The sequence below is a fragment of the Mobula hypostoma genome, chromosome 12 (genome assembly GCF_963921235.1).
Source record: "Mobula hypostoma chromosome 12, sMobHyp1.1, whole genome shotgun sequence".
NCBI lineage: Eukaryota > Metazoa > Chordata > Chondrichthyes > Myliobatiformes > Myliobatidae > Mobula > Mobula hypostoma.
In genome coordinates, this window is record NC_086108.1 from 100703819 (window position 1) to 100727135 (window position 23317).

At 40.0% G+C, this 23317-nt stretch overlaps 1 protein-coding gene across 1 annotated transcript in view; it reads right to left on the reverse strand.

The window, feature by feature from the left end:
• LOC134355034 (heparan sulfate 2-O-sulfotransferase 1) overlaps positions 1-23317 on the reverse strand; it is a 168906-nt gene that overhangs the window by 132821 nt on the left and 12768 nt on the right. The gene's annotated exons all lie outside the window — the stretch shown is intronic.

Consider the following 23317-nt stretch of genomic DNA (forward strand, 5'->3'; position numbering starts at 1 on the left):
TTCAAACACAAATGCAACACCAATATTTTTGCAATGCCCATTCAGGGATAAATATCAGAGCATAACAATCAATTCCCCGCTTGTCCTATAAAGGCAATTATGAAAAGCACCAAAATATTTTAAAATGCAACCTTACTACTATTCAGCCTTAGGGAAGTGGTAGATACACAAAGGCTCCTGGAAACAGGCTTTAAAAAAAATGTTGTACTGAATTGAGGTTACACACTTACCCTCTTGCTCAAGAAAAATCCTTCTTTCCAGAATTAGCTTACATTGCAGCATTATTGAATCACTGAAACAGAATTCTGCAGCCTTTTGCTACGGAGAGGCATGATGAAATAAGGAAGCAATTTAAAAAACATGTGGTCACACTTCTTTAGGTGTTTAATACCTACTTGATGAATTCTCTAAAGCAATATTAACAGATTGCATTTTTCTAAGTTAATACGGTGGATTCTGGTTAACTGGGATACATCGGTACCAGTATATTTTGGCCCAATTAAGCAGCAGTCCCAATTAGCCAGTTTCATGGAAGTAGTTAAAAAAAGACAAGTAATCATTTTACTAAATATGATTTACGTATTTAAATGAAATATACAACAAATTAGAATACTACCAATACCTCTACAGTACTATAAAACTGTATTAGTTCCTAATAGTTAGAGGGAAAATTCATCCAGTATGTGCTGCTATGTTCTTTTGATTGACTGTCAATGAACAAAACCAACACAGGCACCTAGTACAGATAATGATGTGCCTTTGTGCAATGCTTTTGATGACTGCATCCATCAAACATTCATTTTATTGTAACAATCAAGATGATGGTCGATAGTATCAAATTCTTTGTAGTTCCTAACTTGAAGTAGTGAAATTGTTTCATTTTCAGTCCTGGTCATTTCTGACATCTTCAAGCTTGAAACACAGTGTGCAAAACAATTCCAAGTTGTCTTACTGATTTTTTCTTCTCACCTACTATCAGTAACAAAAAGTTGCCGCTTTTTGAACACAAACACATGCAAGTAACACTATTCAAAAACTGTTTGCTCGAAGCATGGTGCAGTAACTGATGGCCCCACGTGCACACGACTGACACCAGTTAGAAACTGTTTGACAACAGTCTCGTCCCAATTAAGTGGCACAATGTCCTAAATAAAGGAAGGCAATCTCAGCTATTTTCTCACAATTAGTTTTTGATCTTTAAGAATTATTCCAAGTAAGTAGAGGTCACGATTAACCGACGGCCAAATTTACTGGAACCCACTGCATTATGACATGACTCATTACTTCAAATATTTCAATTATTCAGCCATAAAAAAAACTGCTGGAGCCAGTCGGCTGGTCAATTGAGTGTTTCCTGCATTTATCACTTTTATTTCACATTTCCAACAGCTGCAGTTTCTGAATTTTTCATCAAATATCCAGGCATTATTAGCAGCACAGATTAGCAGTATGTAATTTGCTGTTATTAAATGTGCAAAGACACACATCAGAATAATGCAAACAATTATTTTATCATTGTCTTCATTAGGACAGATTAGAAATTACAGTACCATTAGGGTACTGTGCTTCAAGTAATTCTAAGAGGAGGCCGTGTCACTATTTGCAGTCTTAAAAAACAGGCAAGCACTTGCATGCAAGTAAAGTGGTCTGCCAAGGGCTTCAACTGCCCTATTTAATCTTTTTCTCCATCAGAATTACTACTGAACTCCCAAGAATTAAGCAAACTTCTGGTTGATTAGGCTTTCAAAATAGGCATGAATGAATGATCTTGACTTGTCATTTTTATGTCAATTGAAATATAACGGAAGCAACAATTTGAGAAACATAGCCTTTGTCACTTGCTGGTTGGGTCAAAACCACCAACAGATTTGAGGCAAACCTTTCAAATTAAATTTAAGTCTCAGGGAGACAACTGCACTGGCAGAGTTATTATTGTATGCCTGTGTGACAATAGTTGAAAAGCTCAAAATGCATGTACATAATCTGACCTTATCAAGGAATCCATCTAATAATCTCTGAGACATGTATAATTGTTTGCTTACAGCCTCAGTTCAAATCCTATTGTAAACCACCAACAGCCACAGGCAAGATAATTCTACCATCCAAATTTGTATCCCATTCATATTAAATTTGGAAATACATGCAAAATGAAGAACATTATTTTCCAAGTTTACTCATGTACTTCAAGTGCTTCATTAATAGAATTTGAGAAAACCTGGAACTAGATTTTATTTGTTTTTCTTCTTTTAAAGTTCTAGGCAACTATTAAAGTTGATATACAGTTGCAAGAAAAAGTTTGTGAACCCTTTATAATTATCCAGTTTTCTGTATTACTGACTTTGTGCATCTTTTTTTATAGGGCAATGCACCTCTACAACCCACACCTCCAATCTCATCTCACTGATTGGAACACCAGACTCCAAATAACCTTTGTAGAAGGCATTACCCCAAAGGTTAACATACTTTTTTGAATCTAGACTGTGATTGTTCAAATGGTGTATTCGGTCTTAACAAGAACAAATACAATTGTTTGTGTGCTATTAGTTTGGGCAGATTGTGTTTGTCTATTATTGTGACTCAGATGAAGATCAAACCACATTATATGCAAATTAATGCAGAAAAACAAGGTAATTGCAAAGGTACATTTGATGTCCCACAAAAGCATACAAGATTCAAAGGAGTATAGAAAATTGGATCCAAAACTGAGACAGTAACAAGAAGACACACCAAGACCAGAAGTCTGCTAACAGGGGCTTCCACAGGGGTGCTCTTTGTACAATAATTTAGATCTAAATCTAAGAGAAAATATGCAAGAAACTGGTTGTGGGATTGATAGAAGCTTTTGATTGCAGGAGGAAAAAGATGGCTTGGTCATTTGAGCATCAAAATAACAAATGGAACTTAATACAAAAAAATTTACACATTTACAGAAGTGCACAAAATGTGAGAAAATATGACAAATGGAAGATTATTGAGTAAAGTATACAAACAGAATGCTATTGTTTCTGAGCAGAGGTACGTAATAAGACCATAAGACAAAGGAGCAGAATTAGGTCACCTGGCCCATCGAGTCTGCTCTGACATTCAATCATGGCTAATGCTTTTTTTTAAATCTCCTCCTCAACCCCTACTCCCCCCCAACCTTTGATGCCATGTGCAATCAAGAACCTAACAATCCCTGCCTTAAATACACCCAATGACTTGGCCTCCACAGCTGCATGTGGCAACAAATTCCACAAATTCACCACCTTTTGGCTAAAGAAATTTCTCCGCATCTCTGTTTTGAAAGGGCACCCCTCTATCCTGGGAGGCTAAGCCCTCTTGTCCTAGACTCTCCCAACATGGGAAACATCTTTTCCACATCTACTCTGTCTAGGACTTTCAACATTTGAACGGTTTCAATACGATTCCCCCTCATCCTTCTGAATTCCAGTGAGTACAGACACAGAGCCATCAAACATTACTCGTATGATAACCCTTTCATTCCTGGAATCATCCTTGTGAACCTCCTCTGGACCCTCTCCAATGCCAACACATCTTTTCTAAGATGAGGGGCCCAAAACTGTTCACAATACTCAAGGTGAGGCCTCACCAGTGTCTTATAAAGCCTCAGCATCACATCCTTGCTCTTGTATTCTAGACCTCTTGAAATGAATACTAACATGGCATTTGCCTTCCTCACCACTGACTCAACCTGCAAGTTAACCTTTGGGGTGCTCTGCCAAGTCTCTCTGTATCTCAGATTCCTGGATTTTCTCCCCATTATAAAAAGAAATGGTTCCAACACCGACCCCTGCAGAACACCACTAGTCACTGGCAGCCAACCAGAAAAGGATCCTTTTATTTCCACTCGCTGCCTCTTACTTATTAGCCAATGCTCTAACCATGTTAGTAACTTTCCTGTAATACCATGGGCTCTTAACTTGGTAAGCGGCCTCATATGTGCCACCTTGGCAAAGGCTTTCTGAAAGGCCAAATATACAACATCCACTGCATCCCCCTTTATCTTCCTACTTGGAATCTCCTCAAAAGTACTCCAACAGGTTCATATGGCAGGATTTTCCATGAAGGAAACCATGCTGATTTTGTACTATCTTGTCCTGTGTCACCAAGTACTCCAGCACCTCATCCTTAACAGTTGACTCCAACATCTTCCCAACCACTGAGGTCAAGCTAACTGGTCTATAATTTGCTTTCTGCTGCTTTCCTTCTTTCTTACTTTTCCAGACCTCTGGCACCATGATTTTTGAAAGATCGTTTCTAATGCCACCACAACAATCTAACGCTACCGCTTTCAGAACCCTAGGGTGCAGTTCCTCTAGTCTGGGTGACTTATGTACCTTTAGGTCTTTTAACTTTTTCAGCACCTTCTCTCTTGTAACAGTAACTGCACCCACTTCTCTTCCTTCACACACATCAGGCATACCGCTAATAGAGGCAGGAGGAGAAGACGGTGGCACGACACAGCTCGCAGCGGCCACTCCGGTGGTGATGTCTGCTATTTGTCAAGTAGGGTGCCGTGCACAATCCTGATTTGATGGAGACTGACGTGACAGCACAGAGGAACATCTGGTGAAACTTCTGAAATGCCTGCTTCGTTGCTGCTGCTACTGTATGGTCCAGAATCCCCGAATTAAAAGGCCCCGAGTCCTCGGCTTTGCTGTTGCTTGGCGGCCGGGAAAGGGTTGAAGCGCTCAGCAGAGGATGGTGCTTGGAGAGGATGTGTCGGAGAGGCTGGTCGGAAGTTCAAAGATTTTGGATGGACTCAGAGTTCGCTGCGGTCGGGTACTTCCAATGGTGCTGCATCAGCAAGTTGGCGGCGCTTGGAGGTTCATGGCAGGGAGAGTTTCTCCCTTCTGCCGCCTGCGTGAGATGATAAGTCTATCGGGACTTTGAGACTTTTTTTTACCGTGCCCATGGTCTACTCTTTATCAAATTATGGTATTGCTTTGCACTGTTGTAACTATATGTTATAATTATGTGGTTTGTCAGTTTTAGTCTTGGCTTGTCCTGTGTTTTCTTGTGGTATCATTCTGGAGGAACGTTGTATCATTTTTTAAAGCATGCATTTCTAAATGACAATAAACGAGGACTGAGTGTCCTCATAAGCTAATTTAATCTAATGTCTTCCGCAGTGAAGACTGACACAAAATACTCATTTAGCTCATCAGTCATTTCTTTGTCCCCCATTATTATTTCTCCTACCTCATTTTCTAGCGGTCCTATATCCACTCTCATTTCTCTTTTATTTTTAACATACTTGGAAAAAACTTCTTCTATCCATTTTGATATTATTTGCTAGCTTGGTTTCATATTTCATCTTTTCCCTGCTAATGATTATTTTAGTTGGTCTCTGTAGGTTTTTAAAAACTTCCCAATCCTCTACCTTCCCACTAATTTTTCCTTTGTTTTATGCCCTTTCTTTTGCTTTTACAATAGCTTTGACTTCCGTGTCAGCATGGTTGTACTATTTTACCATTTGAGTATTTCTTCATTTTTGAAGTACACATGTCCTGCACCTTCTTCATTTTTCCCCAGATACCCACACCATTGCTGCTCTGCTGACAGCCCTGCCACAATACATGAAAAATGTGGTTGTACAAGGGAAAAATCAGAAATTATTCACAAAGATCATGATGTAACCGAAAAGCTCCAGCAGTGAAAAGCAGTTCTGCATAAAGTGGACTATGAGCTGGCAAAAATAAAAACACAGCTTCATTAATCTTGACTTGGTCCCTCCTTGATTCTTCCCCTCCAGAGAAGCAATAGAATATTCCTCTGGAGCCAAATACAAAATGTGATGAATACCATTCTGATTTATGATGGATTTAACAATATTTATTTGCCCCAGGGCAGGAATGCAAGAGTTTGGACTAATTCTTACCAAGCTGTGAGTGGTCAAATCAGCAGCCCTTTGAGATAAACCCTTTGAGATAATACATATTTACACACACACACAAACACACACACACATGAATCCAGCAAGCTAATATTGGGAATGCCACCAGCAAGTAGATTCAATTTGTACAATAATTGATTACAACAGGAATGAGGAAAACATGGCAGCTCAGTAACAGTAAAAATTGCATTTTGTTATTACTGTGCATACTGTTATTTCTAATTAAGGTTAACTCTTTCATAAATTATAAACAGTAAAACTTGGAGAATAATTAAATACATCACCATAAAGAATTGTAAGAGGTAAAATTTACAAGAACCAATAGATAGGCAGAGGAAATCAGCATTACAAAGTTTTGGTAAATTATAACTTCCACATTAAGTTTTAATTATCACACAATGGAAGAGGTTTGCATAAAATTACAAGGTCTCTGAAATACATTAAAAGAGCTGCGGAAATAAATTATGCAATTTTGTCAATTATTTTGCATATATTAAAACCAAGCACCCGTTTTGGAGCTTTAAATCATAAAAAGTGCTACCAAAAGAAAATTCAAAATCATCCTGTCAATACAAGTTTCCTATCACTCTTGAGAATTATTTTCCTACGTGCGTTCTATACCTGGAATTTCAAAATGCCAGATTTCTTCCATCAAGTGGATTAAGTCCTTCTGTAGTGCCAGCAAGAGTTTTCCCAGTTCTTATTAGTAATGAAAAGAAAAGACAGTAGCCGACAGTGGTAAGGAAAAAGACAGAATAATCTGTTCAGTGGTCTAAACTTTCTTTTTATCAGATTCTGCTAAAAAAAATTTTGACAGTCAAATCAACACTTTTGCATTCATAATCAACATAACCTAATGGTGTGATAGGGGCAGCCCGCAAGTCTCACTACACATTCTGGCACCAACAAAGCATGCCACCAATGCTCGGCAGAACAACACAGAACACAAAAAAGCAACAGCAAAACAAGCCCCGTTCCTCCCTCCCACTCATGCATGCACGTACGCATTCCTCCAACCCAGGACTGGCCATCTTCAGCCTCCAGCGGACTTGCGGAGTCGCAAACACTTCCTTCCCAGAATCTAAAATATAACTCTTCTGAGATTTATGTTGGGCCAGAGATGTAGTGGTTTAATTAAGTCTAATCCCTATCACGTTTTCCTATGCTTGCTTGTTGGACTTTTCTTCAGAAGTCCACAACGACAGCTCTGCCTTTTCTGCACAATCAACCATCTCATTAAATGTGCAGAAAACAAAGATGCTGTAATAAACTGGGTTTTCTGTTTGCTTCCAATATCTTATAGAAATGCTAGGTACGGCTTAAAATTTGATCTACCCCACTCTTCCACTTACTTGAGGACTCTTTCTTCTGAAAAACCATTTACATTTAAAGAATGAGTGCACTATTTGATAGTAAATACAAGCACTGAGAGTGCATGAAAAAATTATGATCCTTCATTTCTCTTGAACAAGAATATCAAATGAAGAACAGTGAAGTAGGATGTTTAATAGCATCTAAGACAAAGCAGCAGTTACGCCCTGCACCAATAACATTCAGTGCCTGAAGCTTTTACTGAGCACAAAATACACTGCGCTAAATGACCAAGACTACTTCAACATCACATCCTGAACATGTGACCTTGACCTCCAAGAACATCCTTAGAAGTAATGGGAACACCTCGAACTACATATTCCCCTCCAAACTGCATAAAATCCTAACTTAGAAATTTATTGCCATTTTCTCAAGGGCATTTACGAATGTACGATAAAATGTTGCTTACACCAAGGTACCAAAAGATTAAAGTTTTTAAAAAGCTAGTCCTTAAACTTTGTATAATGGCTTAATTCGATGATTTATATAGATTGCAAAGAGGGAGCCAGTGACCAACAGCGGCATTTTGCAGATAGCTTACAAGACTACAGGATACTCCCGAGAAAACAGAAAATCTACAGCATATTACAAGCCTTTCGGCTCACAATTTTGTACCAACTACGTAGCTTATTCTAGAAGCGGCCTAGAGTTTCCCTACCGCATAACCCTCTATTTTTCTAAGCTCCACCTGGGCTGGCAGTGCATCCCACGCGCCCACCACTCTGTGTGAAAAATTTACCTCTGACATCCTCCTTTTACCTTCTTCCAAGTACCTTAAAGCTATGGCCCTTTGTGTTAGCCATTTCAGCCCTGGGAAAAATCCTCTGGCTATCCACTGATCAGGGCCTCTCATCATCTTATACACCTCTATCAGGTCCACTCTCATCCTCTGTCGCTCCAAGGGGAAAAGGCCAAGTTCACTCAACCTATTCTCATAAGGCATGCTCTCTAATCCAGGCAACACCTTTGTAAATCTCTTCTGCACTCTCTCTATAGCATCCATATCCTTCCTATAATGAGATGACCAGTTCTGAACACAGTGCTCCAAGTGGGGTCTAACTAAGGTCTTATATAGCTGTAACATTACCTCACAGCTCAAGCTCAATCCCACGACTGAAGGCCCACACACCATACGCCTTCTTAACAACACTGTCAACTTGTGCAGCAGCTTTGACTGTCATACGGACACAGAGCCTAAGATCTCACTGATACTCCAAACTCCAAGACACTTATCATCATCATGGTTAGTACATTGGCTGATTGGTAAGAAGCAGCAAGTGGGAATAAAAGGATCCTTTTCTGGTTGGCTGCTAGTGAGTAGTAGTGTTCCGCAGGGGCCGGTGTTGGGACCACTTATTTTTACGCTGTATATAAATGATTTAGATGCTGGAATAGATGGCTTTGTTACCAAGTTTGCAGATGACACGAAGATTGGTGGAGGGGCAGGTAGTGTCAAGGGAGCAGGTAGGAAGCAGAAGGACTTAGACAGATTAGAAGAATGGGCAAGAAAGTTACAAATGAAATACAATGTTGGAAAATACCTGGTCATGTTCTTTGGTAGTAGAAGTAAATGTGCGGACTATTTTCTAAATGGGGAGAAAATCCAGGAATCTGAGATGCAGAGGAACTTGGGAGCCCTTGTGCAGAACACCCTGAAGGTTAACTTGCAGGTTTATTTGGTGGTGAAGAAGGCAAATGCCATGTTAGCATTCACTTCAAGAGGTCTAGAATACAAGAGCAAGGATGTGATGCTGAGGCTTTATAAGACAGTGGTGAGGCCTCACCTTGAGTATTGTGAACAGTTTTGGGCCCCCCATCTTAGAAAAGATGTGCTAGCATTGGAGAGGGTCCAGAGGAGGTTTACAAGGATGATTCGAAGAATGAAATAATTATCATACGAGGAACATTTGATGGCTTTGTGTCTGTACTTACTGGAATTCAGAAGGATGAAAGGGGACCTCATTGAAACCTTTCAAATGTTGAAAGACCTGGACAGAGTAGGTGTGGAAAGGATGTTTCCCTTGGTGGGAGGGTCTAGGAAAAGAGAGCACAGCCTCAGGTTAGAGGGGCAACCTATCAAAACAAATGTGGAGGAGTTATACGGTTGCAGAGGCAAAGTTGTTGGGTGTACTTAAGGCAGAGATTGACATGTTTTTGATCGGACATGGCATCAAAGGTTACGGAGAGAAGGCCGGGAAGTGGGGTTGAGGAGATTTTAAAAAAAGGATCAGCCATGATTGAATGGCCGAGCAGACTCGATGGGTCAGATGGCCTAATTCTGCTCCTATGTCTTACAGTCTCATTATGTACCTCTGCTCAGGAACAAATTCATTCTGTTTGTATATCAACCAGTTTCTTATATATTTTCCATTAGATTTAGATCTAAATTATTGTACAAAAACCAACCCTGTGGAAGCCCATGCTAACAGACTTCTGGTCATTGTGTCTTCCTGTCACTGTCTCAGTTTTAGATCCAATTTTCCATACTCCTTTGGATCTTGTATACTTTGTGGGATATCAAACGTACCTTTGCAATTACCTGGTTTTCTGCATTAATTACTCATATAATATGGTTTGATCTTCATCTGAGTTGGGTTAGGTGTACTTAAGGCAGAGAATGATAGGATCGTGATTGGACATGGCATCAAAGGTTACGGGGAGAAGGCCGGGAACTGGGGTTGAGGAGGAGATAAGAAAAAAGGATCAGCCATGATTGAATAGTGGAGCAGACTCAATGGGCCATATGGCCTAATTCTGCTCCTACGTCTTATGGTTTTATTATTATATTGTCTTCAAATTTGACCGACCGAAATGAACCACTTCACACTTATCTGCATTGACTCCATCTGCCACTTCTCAGCCCAGTTCTGCAACTACTGATGTCCTGCTGTAACCTCTGACAACTCTTCCAACTATCCACAACACCCCCAATTTTTGTATTGTCAGCAAACTTACTAACCCACCCTTCTACTTCCGCATCCAGGTCATTTATAAAAAAATCACAAAGCGAAGGGGTCCTAGAACAGATGCCTGTGGAACACACTGGTCACCATCCTCCATGCAGAATACGAGCCATCCACAACCACCCTTTGCCTTGTGTGGTTGAGCCAATTCTGGATCCACAAAGGTCTCCTTGGGTCCCATGCCTCATTACTTTCTGAATGAGTCTCACATGGGAAACTTTATCAAATGCCTTACTGAAATCCATATACACTATATCCACTGCTTTACCTTCATCAATGTGTTTTGTTACATTGTCAAAGAATTCAATAAGGTTCGTAAGACATGACCTGCCCTTGACAAAGCCATGCTGACTATCCCTAATCAGATTATGTCTCTCTAAATGCTCATAAATCCTGCCTCTCAGGATGTTCTACAACAATTTGCCCACTCCCGAAGAAAGACTCACTGGTCTACAATTTCCTGGGTTATCTCTACTACTTTTCTTTAACAAGGGAACAACATTTGCAACCTTCCAATCCTCTGATACTTCTCCCATCCCCACTGATGATGCAAAGATCATTACCAGAGGCTCAGCAATCTCCTTCCTTGCCTCCCACAGTAGCCTGGGGAATATCTCATCCGGTCCCGGCAACTTATCCAACTTACCTAAAGGCTCCAGCACATCCTCTTTCTTAATGTCTATACACTCAAGTATTTCAGTCCACTTTAAGTCATCTCCACAATTGCCAAGGTCCTTTTCACTGGTGAATACCGAAGCAAAGTATTCATTAAGTACCTCTGCTGATTGGTCCTATTCTCATACAGCTGATCCTCTTGCTCTTCACATACTTGCAGAATGTCTTGGGGGTTTCCTTAATCTTGCTCGCCAAGGCCTTTTCGTAATTTCATTCTTGAGCTCCTTCCTGGCACCCTTGTAATTTTCTAGAGCTATAACAGTACCTAGCTTTCCAAACCTTTCTTAACTAGATTTTCTACATCCTTTGTACACCATAATTCTTTTACCCTATGATCCTTTTCCTGCATCAATGGAATATACCTATGCAGAATGCCTTGCAAATGTTCTCTGAACATGTGCCACGTTTCTGCCGTGCATTTCCCTGAGAACATCTGCTTCCAAGTTCCTCCCTAATAGTATCATATTTCCCCCTACCCCAATTAAATGCTTTCCCAAATTATCTGCTCCTATCCCTCTCCAGCGCTATGTTAAAAGGAGATAAGAGTTGTGATCACTACCTTTAAAATGCTTTCCCACCGAGAGATCTGACCCCTGACCAGGTTCATTTCCCAATACCAGATCAAATACAGCCTCTCCTCTAGTTGGCTTATCTACATATTGCATCAGAAAATCTTCCTGAACACGCCTAACAAACCCCACCCTATCTAAACCCCTTGCTCTAAGGAAATGCTAGTCAATATTAAGAAATATCACCCATCACAACAACCCTTCTTTGAGATTGTACTACTTCTGAACTGCAACTGATTGTAGCCTGTAATATCCCTTTTAAGAATGTATTTTTGGGCCAACTGAAACGATCTGGCTCTTCAGTGACCTCCTGGGGGATTCATCATGGAGTGCAGCTATGGCCATCGTTTTTTTTTTTGGGGGGGGTAGAGACACATCGATTATTAATGGCAGAATGCAAATCCGTGGTTGGCTCCATTACTCCACTGAGCAAAGTATTGAGCAAGATTAAAATCAATGAGGATGAGAGTGGAAAACAAACGGGTGCTCAGTGCCATCTGCCTGGTCTCCCTCTTGCTGTGGTTTGATTTTAATGCCATCAACGTTGAATGTGCTTTACTATTTGCGGAAGTTGATCCAACTGGATCGGTAGCCGTAGCCTGCAGATATCAACTGCACTGAACTGAGTGACTCAGTGGCTGTGGCCACAATTATCTATTCCTGAACGGGCTTCACTTGACTCAGTGGTTCATGTTTGCAAACTCACTTCTGGGGGCTCTACAGTTTGACGTTCAATGTTTTGTGTGTATTTGTTCGCTTTTCACTGATTTGTTCTTTTCTCGCACATCATACATGGCGGTTTTCTTAAATGGGTTCTACGGTGTTTCTTTGTTTTGTGGCTGCCTGCAATAAGACGAATCTCATGGGTGTATACTGTATATATACCTTGATAATAAAAGTTCTTTGAAAATGGGAAAATTACAGAATAGATTATTGGAACTAATATTACTTTTTTTTTTATCCTGCAGTACCTATGGCGTAATTTTGACGCAGAAGTATAATTGGGCTGTAGGTGTAGCACTTATTCCGCTTGCAAGGATAAGTGTCAGGAGAGAAATTAGTCGGGAGAGATGAATCAACAAGGGAGTCGTGTAGGGAGCAATCCCTACCAAAAGAAGAAAGTGGGAGTGAGGAAAAGATGTGCTCGCTGGTGGGATACTGTTGGAGATGGCGGAAGTTCCGGAGAATTATGTGCTGGGTGCAGAGGCTGGTGGGGTAGTAGGTAAGGACAAGAGGGACCCTAACCTGGTAGAGTGGCAGGCAGATGGGGTAAGAACAGATGTGCATGAAATGAAAGATGCTGTTGAGGGCAGCATTGATGGTGGAGGAAGGGAAGCCCCTTTCTTTGAAAAAGGAGGTCATCTCCCTCGTTTTAGAATGAAAGCCTCATCCTGAGAGCAGATGTGACAGAGACGGAGGAATTGAGGGAAGGAGATGGCATTTTTACAAGTAACAGGGTGGGAAGAGGTATAGTCCAGGTAACAGTGAGTGTCTGTAGGTTTATAATAGCAATCAGTAGATAAACTGTCTCCAGAGATTGAGACAGTGAGATTGAGAAAGGGGAGGGAGGTGTCTGAAATGGACCAGATAAATTTGAGGGCAGGGTGAAAGTTGGAGGCAAAGTTAATGAAGTCTACGAATTCCACATGGGTGCAGGAAGCTGCACCAATGCAGTCATCGATGTAGCGTTGGAAAAGTGGGGGTTGGACACCAGTGTGGGCTTGAAACAGACTGTTCCATGTAGCTGACAAAAAGGCAGGCATAGCTGAGACCCATGCAAGTGCCTGTGGCTACACCTTTTGTTTGAAGGAAGTGGGTGGAGCCAAAGGAGAAAGTATTAAGAGTGAGAACAAGTTCAACTAGATGAGTAAAGGAGAGTGGTGGTGGAGGCGAACTGGTTGGGTCTGGTGTCCAAAAAGAAAAGGAGAGCTTTGAGGTCTTCCTGGTGGGGGATGGAGGTGTACAAGGACTAGACATCCATAGTAAAAATAAGATGATGGGGTGCAGGGAACAAGGGGCAGGTGAGAGCATCAGAAGGCAGCTCTAAGCACTTTGCTTCTGCCCTGATCCAGTAACCACAGAGTTGATTTGGCCTGGCACTATGATCAATATTGTTCTGAAAAGCCAAAACTAAGTTATCAATACAAACATAGTCTACTAAAATGTTCCCTGAGCTCATTAACCATTTATCTAAACATGTATAATGCCAATACATTTTAACTCAATGAGAATGGCATGAACCAAAGATTGATAATTTCACTTCCACATTCAGGCTATGAACTAAATTCAATAATAAGTTAGAATTAAAGTCTTTCCTTTATCCAAGAAAACTGTTAAAAAAGAACATAACATTGAATCCAAGAACACGCTGTTGGTTCTGGTGTTTTGGGGAAAGCCAACTTTCTCTTATCTGTAACAAGGATAATAAAGGACAATGAAATGATGTAACAATCAATAATAAACTATTTCAGTAGTGTGTATAAATTAAAGAGCATATTAATCCAATTAATTGTTTGCAAGTTGAGGAAGGATTGATTTAATACTGGGGCAATATATGTATTTGCCAATGATAGAAGATCAAATGCATTTATCAATAATAGAAGCTCTGATAGTATTTACCAGACTAGAAAACCAATGCAACACCAATGTTGATTAAGCAAATGTTTTAACAGCTTAAACAGATTTTGATTCAGATTTTGTATTGAAGTTCACAAAACTATGATTTGTCATTAAAAGAGCAAAGTAATTTGAATTATATTTTTTCAACTATGACTTTGAGACACTGATGGAATTTATTTATAAACTCTCCAGGCTGTTTGGGGCTTTCAAAATAATTTGTGCACAAATGTACCACCCACCCCAATAACAGCAACCTGGACCATAGGTCAATATTAGTAAATTTAATATGTTGTTGATTTTCCTAAAGAATAGTAAGTTAATGATCATCTAAATACCAGTCTATTACTCCTTTAAGTCGAAGGAAACAGGCTATATAAAAAAAAATTAAAATTTACTTCTTCCTATAGATGCTGCCTGGCCTGCTGCGTTCCACCAGCATTTTGTGTGCGTTGCTTAAAATTTCCACCCATTGGTTGCTTAGAAAGCCTCATTTAAAAAATAAATTTGAGTATCAAGCATGTCAATCAACCCTGTTCTGGAATCATTTTCAAACAAAAGAAAATCTGCAGATGTTGGAAATCCAAGCAACACACAATATGCTGGAGAATCTCAAAAGGCCAGGCAGCATCTATAAAGAGTAAACAGTTGACATTTCGGGCCCAGACTCTTCATCAAGACTGGCCTTAAATGTCGACTGGAATCATTTTGTTGGGTGTAATGACATTGTCTTGCCAACCTCTTTGCTGTTTTTTCCTGAAAAATGTCTATGCTTCTGCTTGGTACTGTGCAAGCACTGCCGGACGGCTGTTATAACGCACAGTCAGTGTGAACAGCATGGGGGTTAAATTGTAAAGTAAGCTTTTTTGACTAGATCCCCTAAATTGATTTGATTGAGTATATCTTTAAAAATATTAATGTCAGAAATACTGCAGAAGATTCTACTCTCTTGTTGATCCTGGGTAGAGGGAGTACTGGTAGCAAATCTCATTGAATGAAGGAGTTTCCAATATGTGAGGTCCAGTTTGCTGTCGAGTTGAACTGACCCTGCGACGAATTTGGATGTTTGATGGAGTGATGTTGTGAACTTCTTTGAAAATGAAAATTAACCGTAGTTTAATATGTCAGTTTTCAAGTGGTTCCCAGTGAAGGTTAGAGAGCATGTTGGTGACACTGGATTTCTTGCTGTAATCATTTAACACAAAGCGAGCAGCACAGCGTTGGATTTTTTCGATGGACTTCTTATTGTTAGCTTGATGGGGATCCCGTATGGCCGCGGAATACTCAAGTTTTGGACGGACAAGTGGCTTATATGCCATATCCTTGACGGATTTACTACGAGTGGAGGGTTCTTCTCAGGATACGCAGCATTTTACATCAAAGTTGCTGGTGAACGCAGCAGGCCAGGCAGTATCAGTCGACATTTCGGGCCGAGACCCTTCATCAGGGTCTCGGCCCGAAACGTCGACTGTACCTCTTCCTAGAGATGCTGCCTGGCCTGCTGCATTCACCAGCAACTTTGATGTGTGTTGCTTGAATTTCCAGCATCTGCAGAATTCCTCATATTTACCCAGCATTTTATCTGCTTTGGCTGTAATCTGATTGATGTGGCATGCCCAGTTAAGATCCTTGCTAATTTCAACACCAAGATATGGGTGGTGGGTGACTGTTTCAAGAACCTGTCCATTCATGTCATATGTCGTGTTGGTTGGTTTAACTTTGTGGCCGACATGCATAGCATAACAGTTAGATGAGTTGAAGGACATTTGCCATTGAGAGTCCAATTGACATAATGAATCAAATATCGTTTTGCAGCAGCTGAGCATCTTGGTAATTTTTTATCTCACAGTAGATTATGCAGTCATCTACAAAAAGTCTGACTTTGGACTTGACTATATTTGGCAAGTCGTTGATGTAAATGAGAAAAAGTAAGGGTTCCAAATCCAATGTTCCCTCAAATTTTTAGTAGTCAGTGTGCACAAAAATCTTATGTTGTGCAAATTTTTTTCCTGTGACAAAAGAATGTGCTCACTGAATGCACACATGGCACAGTTTATGTAGGTTGACAAAATATTTGACATAAAACTGTACAGAATAACAACAAAATAACATACATACTTAAGTCACTCAGTTATTTTTTCCCTCTGTCTTTGGCATTTACCCATTCTTTGTAATCTCTAGCTAGACTAATAGAACTTCCATCCAATTCATAGCTTTTGATTCTCATTAACATATCCAAATGACATTCACCTAAATGGTTCTTCAGCTTGTTTTTGAGTTGATTCATTAGGCTAAAACCTCGCTCACAGTCCGCACTAGATGCAAGAAAGGTTCCCCCAATGTCCATCAACTGTGCAAGGTCACAAAACTGTTTATTTTGAAGTACAAATGCCACCATTTGAGCAAAGTTTGAAATCAGTTTGGATTTAATTTTTCCTTGCATGGAAAATTTGAAATCATTAAACTGCCTAACTATTACAGTATTTTCAGCTAGAAAATCATGATATTTTAGACATAAGGCATTAACTTGTTCATCGCCGAATGTGAAGTCACAATCTGCAATTGCGGAGAAATCAAAAGTTGACCATTCTTGTACCTCATCTTCAGGAAACCTTTCTTCTAAATGAACACAAAGACAATTTATAAAAGTCAACAGCGCACTTGTATCTACTATGACGTTTTCTTCACGATGTTGGCTTAGCAAAACTTTAACTTTACCACTCCATAAAACGTTGTCTCCCAGATATTGCTTTCTTATCTTGTTAATTTTGCCTCGCGCAAAATGAAGTGAATCAATCGGTGTCAGGCCACTCTTTTGCAGAATCTTGCACAGTGCAGCCAGTTCATCAAAGACATCACTTAAAATCCGTAAAGCTACTTTGTATGTGATGTTTATCAATTTGTTGTGACAGTATTTAGCCACAGGGTTATTTGACTAATCTTTTTCAATAAAAACTTAGTAAGCTATCTACAGGATTTGAAACAGATCTTTGTAAACTTTATGATATGAACACTGTCCGCCAAAGATGGCTGCCGCCGTGATGCAGCTGTACAAACCGGAACAGGAAAGGTGAGGTGACATAAATTAGTGACGTGCATTGTGGTGTTTGAAAAACTGACTAACTAGTTAACAGAAACATTTAGCTAAAAGATTATTTTCAGTAAGTATTAATTACTACATTATTTTTAGGTAACTAACCTTTTGTACGCACATTAATTTCCTTTGTGCGCTGGTTGGAAAACGTGTGTGCAGGCACACAGCTTAGAGGGAACACAGGTCCCAGCACAGTCCCCTGGGGCACTCCTGATGTTACTGGAGATTCAGGGGACTCTGCTCCCACAAGAAGCACACGTTGCTGTCTGTTGGTAAGGAACATGTTTAACCAATGTACAAGGCTGTTGTTAATGCCCACATGTTCAAGCTTACGTAGCAATCTCTGGTGGGGGACCGTGTCAAATGCCTTACTGAAGTCGACTGTGATCAAGTCTGCTTGGCTTCTATTGTCAAGGATCTTTGCTAAGTCGTTGATCAACCCTGCAAGTTGCGTGTCACAAGATCTGCCCTGTCGGAATCCAAGTTGATGGTGAGTAAGAGCATTGTGCCTGTCTAGATGGTCCATAATGTGACGGCGAATAATATGTTCAAGGATTTTACAAGGGATGGAAGTGAGTGAAACCTGTCTGTAATTTCCCAGGTTTGTACGCTTGCCCTTCTTATAAATGGAATGACATTCGCTTTCAACCAATCGTCCGGTAACGTCCCAGTATCAAAAGACTTCTGGAATATCTTTTGCAAAACGGGAGCTAGACTGGAAGCACAATTCTTTAGAATCATAGCTGGTATTTGATCAAGTCCTGGTGCTTTCTTAGGCTGTAATTCCTCGAGAAGCTTGTTACAGTTATAATGAGATCTGGCAAGTCTGGGGTATTGCAGGGCTCTAAAGTGGGGAGTTCATTCAAATTTTCCCTTGTAAACACAGAGCAAAACTGCTGGTTAAGTGCCTGTGCTTTGTCTGCAGCAAGAGATACAACGCAGCCCCCGGATGAGAGCGAAGAAATTCCAAAAACATCTTGCCTTGTAGGTTTAATAAAGCTCCAGAAGGGTTTGGTGTTGTCACTCTTTAAGCTCTCACCTATTACCTCATTAACATACTGATGGTAAGCTTTCCTGATGTTTCTATTAATAAGTCAGCGCAAGGATTTAAACTTTTGCCAGTCTTCAATCTGACTGGATTTCCTAGCTTTATTACAGAGTCTTTGCTTTCTACGTATCGCACGCCGGGTGGACTGGTTTACCCCTGGTGAGTTGAACCTGGAAGAGCTATGTATGCTCATGTGGCTCAGATTTTCAGACCTTTTCTCTCTGCTCGCTCTTCCTTTATGCTCAGCTGCACTTGAAATTTTCCTCTACTTCTCATTCTTTCTATTTATGCTTTTTCCAGATACTTCCGTCAAATGTTCTTATATACAACAATCTCAAACACATTCCTCAATTCTTTTCAATTCTATGTCTTTCCTCTGAATCTTCAAGCCAGCTATATCATCCTTAACTGTTAAAGCAGTGGGAAACTATTAAAGATGATATATTCAATATATTATTTATTTAGAGTTAGTGCATAGAATTAGGGCCCTTACTTCCAACAAGCCCACACCACCCAATTACACCCACGTGACCAATTAATCAACTAACCTGTATATCTTTGGAACATGGGAGGAAACCAGAACACCTGAAGGATACCCACACAGAAATAAAAGAATGTACAATGATGTCAAATTAAACAGAGGAGCAAGATGAGAGGGAATGGAGAACGTGTTCATAATACAACGGAAGAGACCCACAATACTACAGGAGGGAACATGAAGTGGAGAGACAGAACAAAGCATGAGGAAGATAATCCTTTGTAGAAACAAAAAATTTCCAATAATCAAAGTCAATACCAGTGAATAAAATGCTACCCAATCCTTGCTCAGACAAAAATCGCCACGTGAATAAAATTTTAAAAGTCTCATTGCCAACTATTAAAATAATGCTGTTTCTGAGAATTAACTGAAAGCAAACTGGCTACTGTGTTTCCTACAATAGCGAGGCAACTTCAAAAGTTCTTTATAGATGCAAAGCATTTTAGGCCATTCAGAACAGGTGCTGCACAAATCCACATTATTTCTTCTAACAAAGAATCAGAATCGCCTCGCTTATTATTATGGCCTTACATGATGTGAAGTGTTGTTTTACGTCAGGGAATTTTTAAAAAGACAAAGAATTAGAAAGTCATAGGTATTCAGAAGTATTACTGTACATTGCAAATACTTCAGAAATACATTTCCAATTAAAGTTTGAAAAGGTAGCAATGCATTTACTTTATTTGACAAAACAAAGTGAACATTAACAATACAAGTTTCATCTTTGCAGAAATGTGATCACTTTCAAAATCATTTGCTTTGATTTAGTTCTTTTCAATACATCTTAAAAACTCAATTTATTGCTTATATTGACTATAGTCTAGATCAGGGGTGGTCAGCCTTTTACATTCCAAGCGTCAATTTTTTCTCGCACAAGTTCAGATGCGCCATGCAACTCTTGTACCCCCATTCAATTCTTGTAAAAATGTTAATATAGACATATTTAGCATTTTTACATGATATATTGATTTAATATAAAAACAAGATAATTACTTACCTTAATGAGACTTTTGAGTCTGTTTTGATTTCGCCAAGCTTTTAATGTTTGGAGTTAATTTAGTTACTGAGAGCAGCAGAGAATTCTTCAAATTTGAATCAGTCAATCGCGACTTTGTTTTGTTTTTAATAATTCATGGCTGAAAATGTTTTCACAAACAATGCACAACGGTTTTCCTGACGTACCCACTATAAATAAGAACGCATTTTCCCACTGTTCATTGAATTCACACTTACGATCACTTTCTGCTTTTCTTTTGCTTATTTTCTTTTGCACTGTGATGGGTAACTGAAAGTAAAAACAAGGCTTAATTTTTGAAAAAGTACAAAACTGCAAATGTTCGCAAAGGACGAACAAAGCACAACTCCGTAGCACACGAGTGTCAATTGTAAACTGACTGGCAAAAACCTGCGACGCACCGCTGGTGCAGACGCCTGGCACCTCAGGATCAAACAAGTATCAAACGTGTATTGAACAGTTATGGAACGACTGCAGAACAGAAGTCCTTTTTTCCTAGTTTGACTTATGGAACATTTTTAAAAATTTTAAACAGATTAATGTGAAAGAAGATAACATTCGCCAAAAGATGTGCACGAAATAATAAAATTGCTACGTTTTAAGATTTATGCTCAGTAAAACCCATTTCTAGCTCTAAGCAACTTGAATTCCCATTATAGATTTTTTTTATATACAAATCGGTTTTTGGTTAATACTTTTTGCATGAGTAGGCTTACTTTTTTTTAAATTATCACTGGGGTGCAATGCACCACTTCGAATCATCCAATGTGCCACTTTTGCTACATGCACCATAAGTTGGCCATCCCTGGTCTATATTTATCTAAGAAAATGACAGCAAGAGCTAAATTAAATTCTTTCTCCCCCTTCCCCATCTCTGATGGGACATTTGGGGATGTGCAGTTTGTATTTTCTTCACCCTTCCAGAATAAAACCAGGTTCCTAGCTCAGAATTCACAACAATAACAGCCAAGGAACCACTGGTCTCAATGTCAATTTTGACAAGGACTTCTGCTATATTGCATGCATAGTTAAATATGAAAATTCAGGCAGCTGCTGTCATTGATATTCTGTAGTTCCACAAACTTCACAGATGCAATTAACACAGAATCAGCAAGAAATAAAAATCAAGTGTTTTTCTAAAACAAGCACATTTTTATCACTGTAAAAACCACAAGCTTGTAAATGACAAAGCCAGAAGGAGAGAATGCAGATTGCAAGGAGTATGCGGAGATGCTCCAACCTGACTTAGACAAGTTGGGTGCATGGGTAAATACCTGATAGCTGCAGGTTAGCATGAATAAGTGAGGTTAGCATGAATAAGTGAGGTCAGCAACTTTCTTTAATAGCAAAACTTTAGATTGGGAAAATGGAAAATGCAATAAGACTTGTGTGCCCTGGCATGCCAGCAGCTAAAAAGCAAGTATTCATGTGAAAATAGTGATTAGGAAGGTGACAGGCATGTTGGCTTTCATTACAAGACTATCATGTTGCAGATTTATAGGGCCTTTATAAAACTGCATCTGGAGTACTGTTTTGGACTTTTCATCTGAGGAAGGAGATGCTTGCCATGGAAGCAGTGAAATGAAAATTGACCAAGATCCACCAAAAGCCGTGGACGAACCAGGAGGTACATCATCTGCTGAAGGCTAGATCTGTGGCATTCAAGTCTGGCGACCCAGGTCTACACCAGGAAACCAGGTAGGATTTGCGGAGGGCTATTACAGGGCAAAGAGACAATTTCGAATGAGATTGGAGGCAACATCAGATGCACGGCAACTCTGGCAGGGTCACCAAGACATTATTTCCTACAAAGTGAAACCTAATAGCTTGAATGGCAGTGACACAGCACTACCAGATGAACTCAACGCCTTCTATGCACGTTTTGAAAGGGAGAACACAATTACAGCTGTGAAGATCCCTGCTGCACCTGATGACCCTGTGATCTGTGTCTCAGAGGTCGATATTAGGACGTCTTTAAAGAGAGTGAAACCTCGCAAGGTGGAAGGTCCCGATGGAGTACCTGGTAAGGCTCTGAAAACCTGCACCAACCAACTAGCAGGAGTAGTCAAGGACATTTTCACCTCTCACTGCTACGGGTGGAAGTTCCCTCTTGCCTCAGAAAGGCAACAACTATAACAGTACCCAAGAATAATAATGTGGGCTGCCTTAATGACTATCACCCAGTAGCACTCACATCGACAGTGATGAAATGCTTTGAGAGGTTGGTCATGACTAGACTGAACTCCTGCCTCAGCAAAGACCTGGACACACTGCAATTTGCCTTTCACCACAATAGGTCAATGGCAGATGCAATCTCAATGGCTCTCCACATGGCTTTAGACAATCTGGACAACACAAACACCCATGTCAGGATGCTGTTCATTGACTATAGCTCAGCATTTAATACCATCATTCCCACAATCCTGATTGAGAAGTTGCAGAACCTGGGCCTCTGTACCTCCGTCTGCAATTGTTTCCTCGACTTCCTAACTGGAAAACCACAATCTCTGCCGATTGGTGATAATATATCTTCCTCACTGGTACACCAATTTGGCAGGAGTCTTCTGTCCGAATTAAGTGGCATAGTGTCCCAAGTAAACAAAAAGAATCTCGGCTATTTGTTCTACCCTATGGTGAATATATTTTCTGTAATTAATTTGTTTAACCCTATTAGAATTATATACAGTAGATTTCTATGAGATCCCTTTGTTCTTCTAAGTTTGAGTGAATATGGGCATAACCTGCTTATGCAATACATAATCTAGCCAAGAAAGATAATAAATAAAATCAAAAATAAGTCAATTACAGTATATGCATATTGAATAGATTTTAAAAAACATGCAAAAAACAGAAATAAGGTATATTTTAGAAAAGTGAGGTAGTGTCCAAAGATTCAATGTCCATTTAGGAATCGGATGGCAGAGGGGAAGAAGCTGTTCCTAAATCACTGAGTGTGTGCCTTCAGGTTTCTGTACCTCCTACCTGATGGTAACAGTGAGAAAATGACATGCCCTGGGTGCTAGAGGTCCTTAATAATGGACGCTGCCTTTCTGAGACACCACTTCCTGAAGATGTCCTGGGTACTTTGTAGGCTAGTACCCAAGATGTGGCTGACTAGATTTACAACCCTCTGCAGCTTCTTTCTGTCCTGTGCAGTAGCACCCCCCACCATACCAGACAGTGATGCAGCCTGTCAGAATGCTCTCCACAGTACAACTACAGAAGTTTTTGAGTGTATTTACTGACATGCCAAATCTCTTCAAACTCCTAAAGTATAGCCACTGTCTTGCCTTCTTTATATCTACATCGATATGTTGGGATCAGGTTAGATCCTCAGAGATCTTGACACCCAGGAACATGCTCACGCTCTCCACCTGATCCCTCTATGAGGATTGGTATGTGTTCCTTTGTCTTACCCTTCCTGAAGTCCACAATCAGCTCTTTCATCTTACTGACATTGAGCATCAGGTTGTCGCTGCTGCACCACTCCACTAGTTGGCATATCTCGCTCCTGTACGCCCTCTCGTCA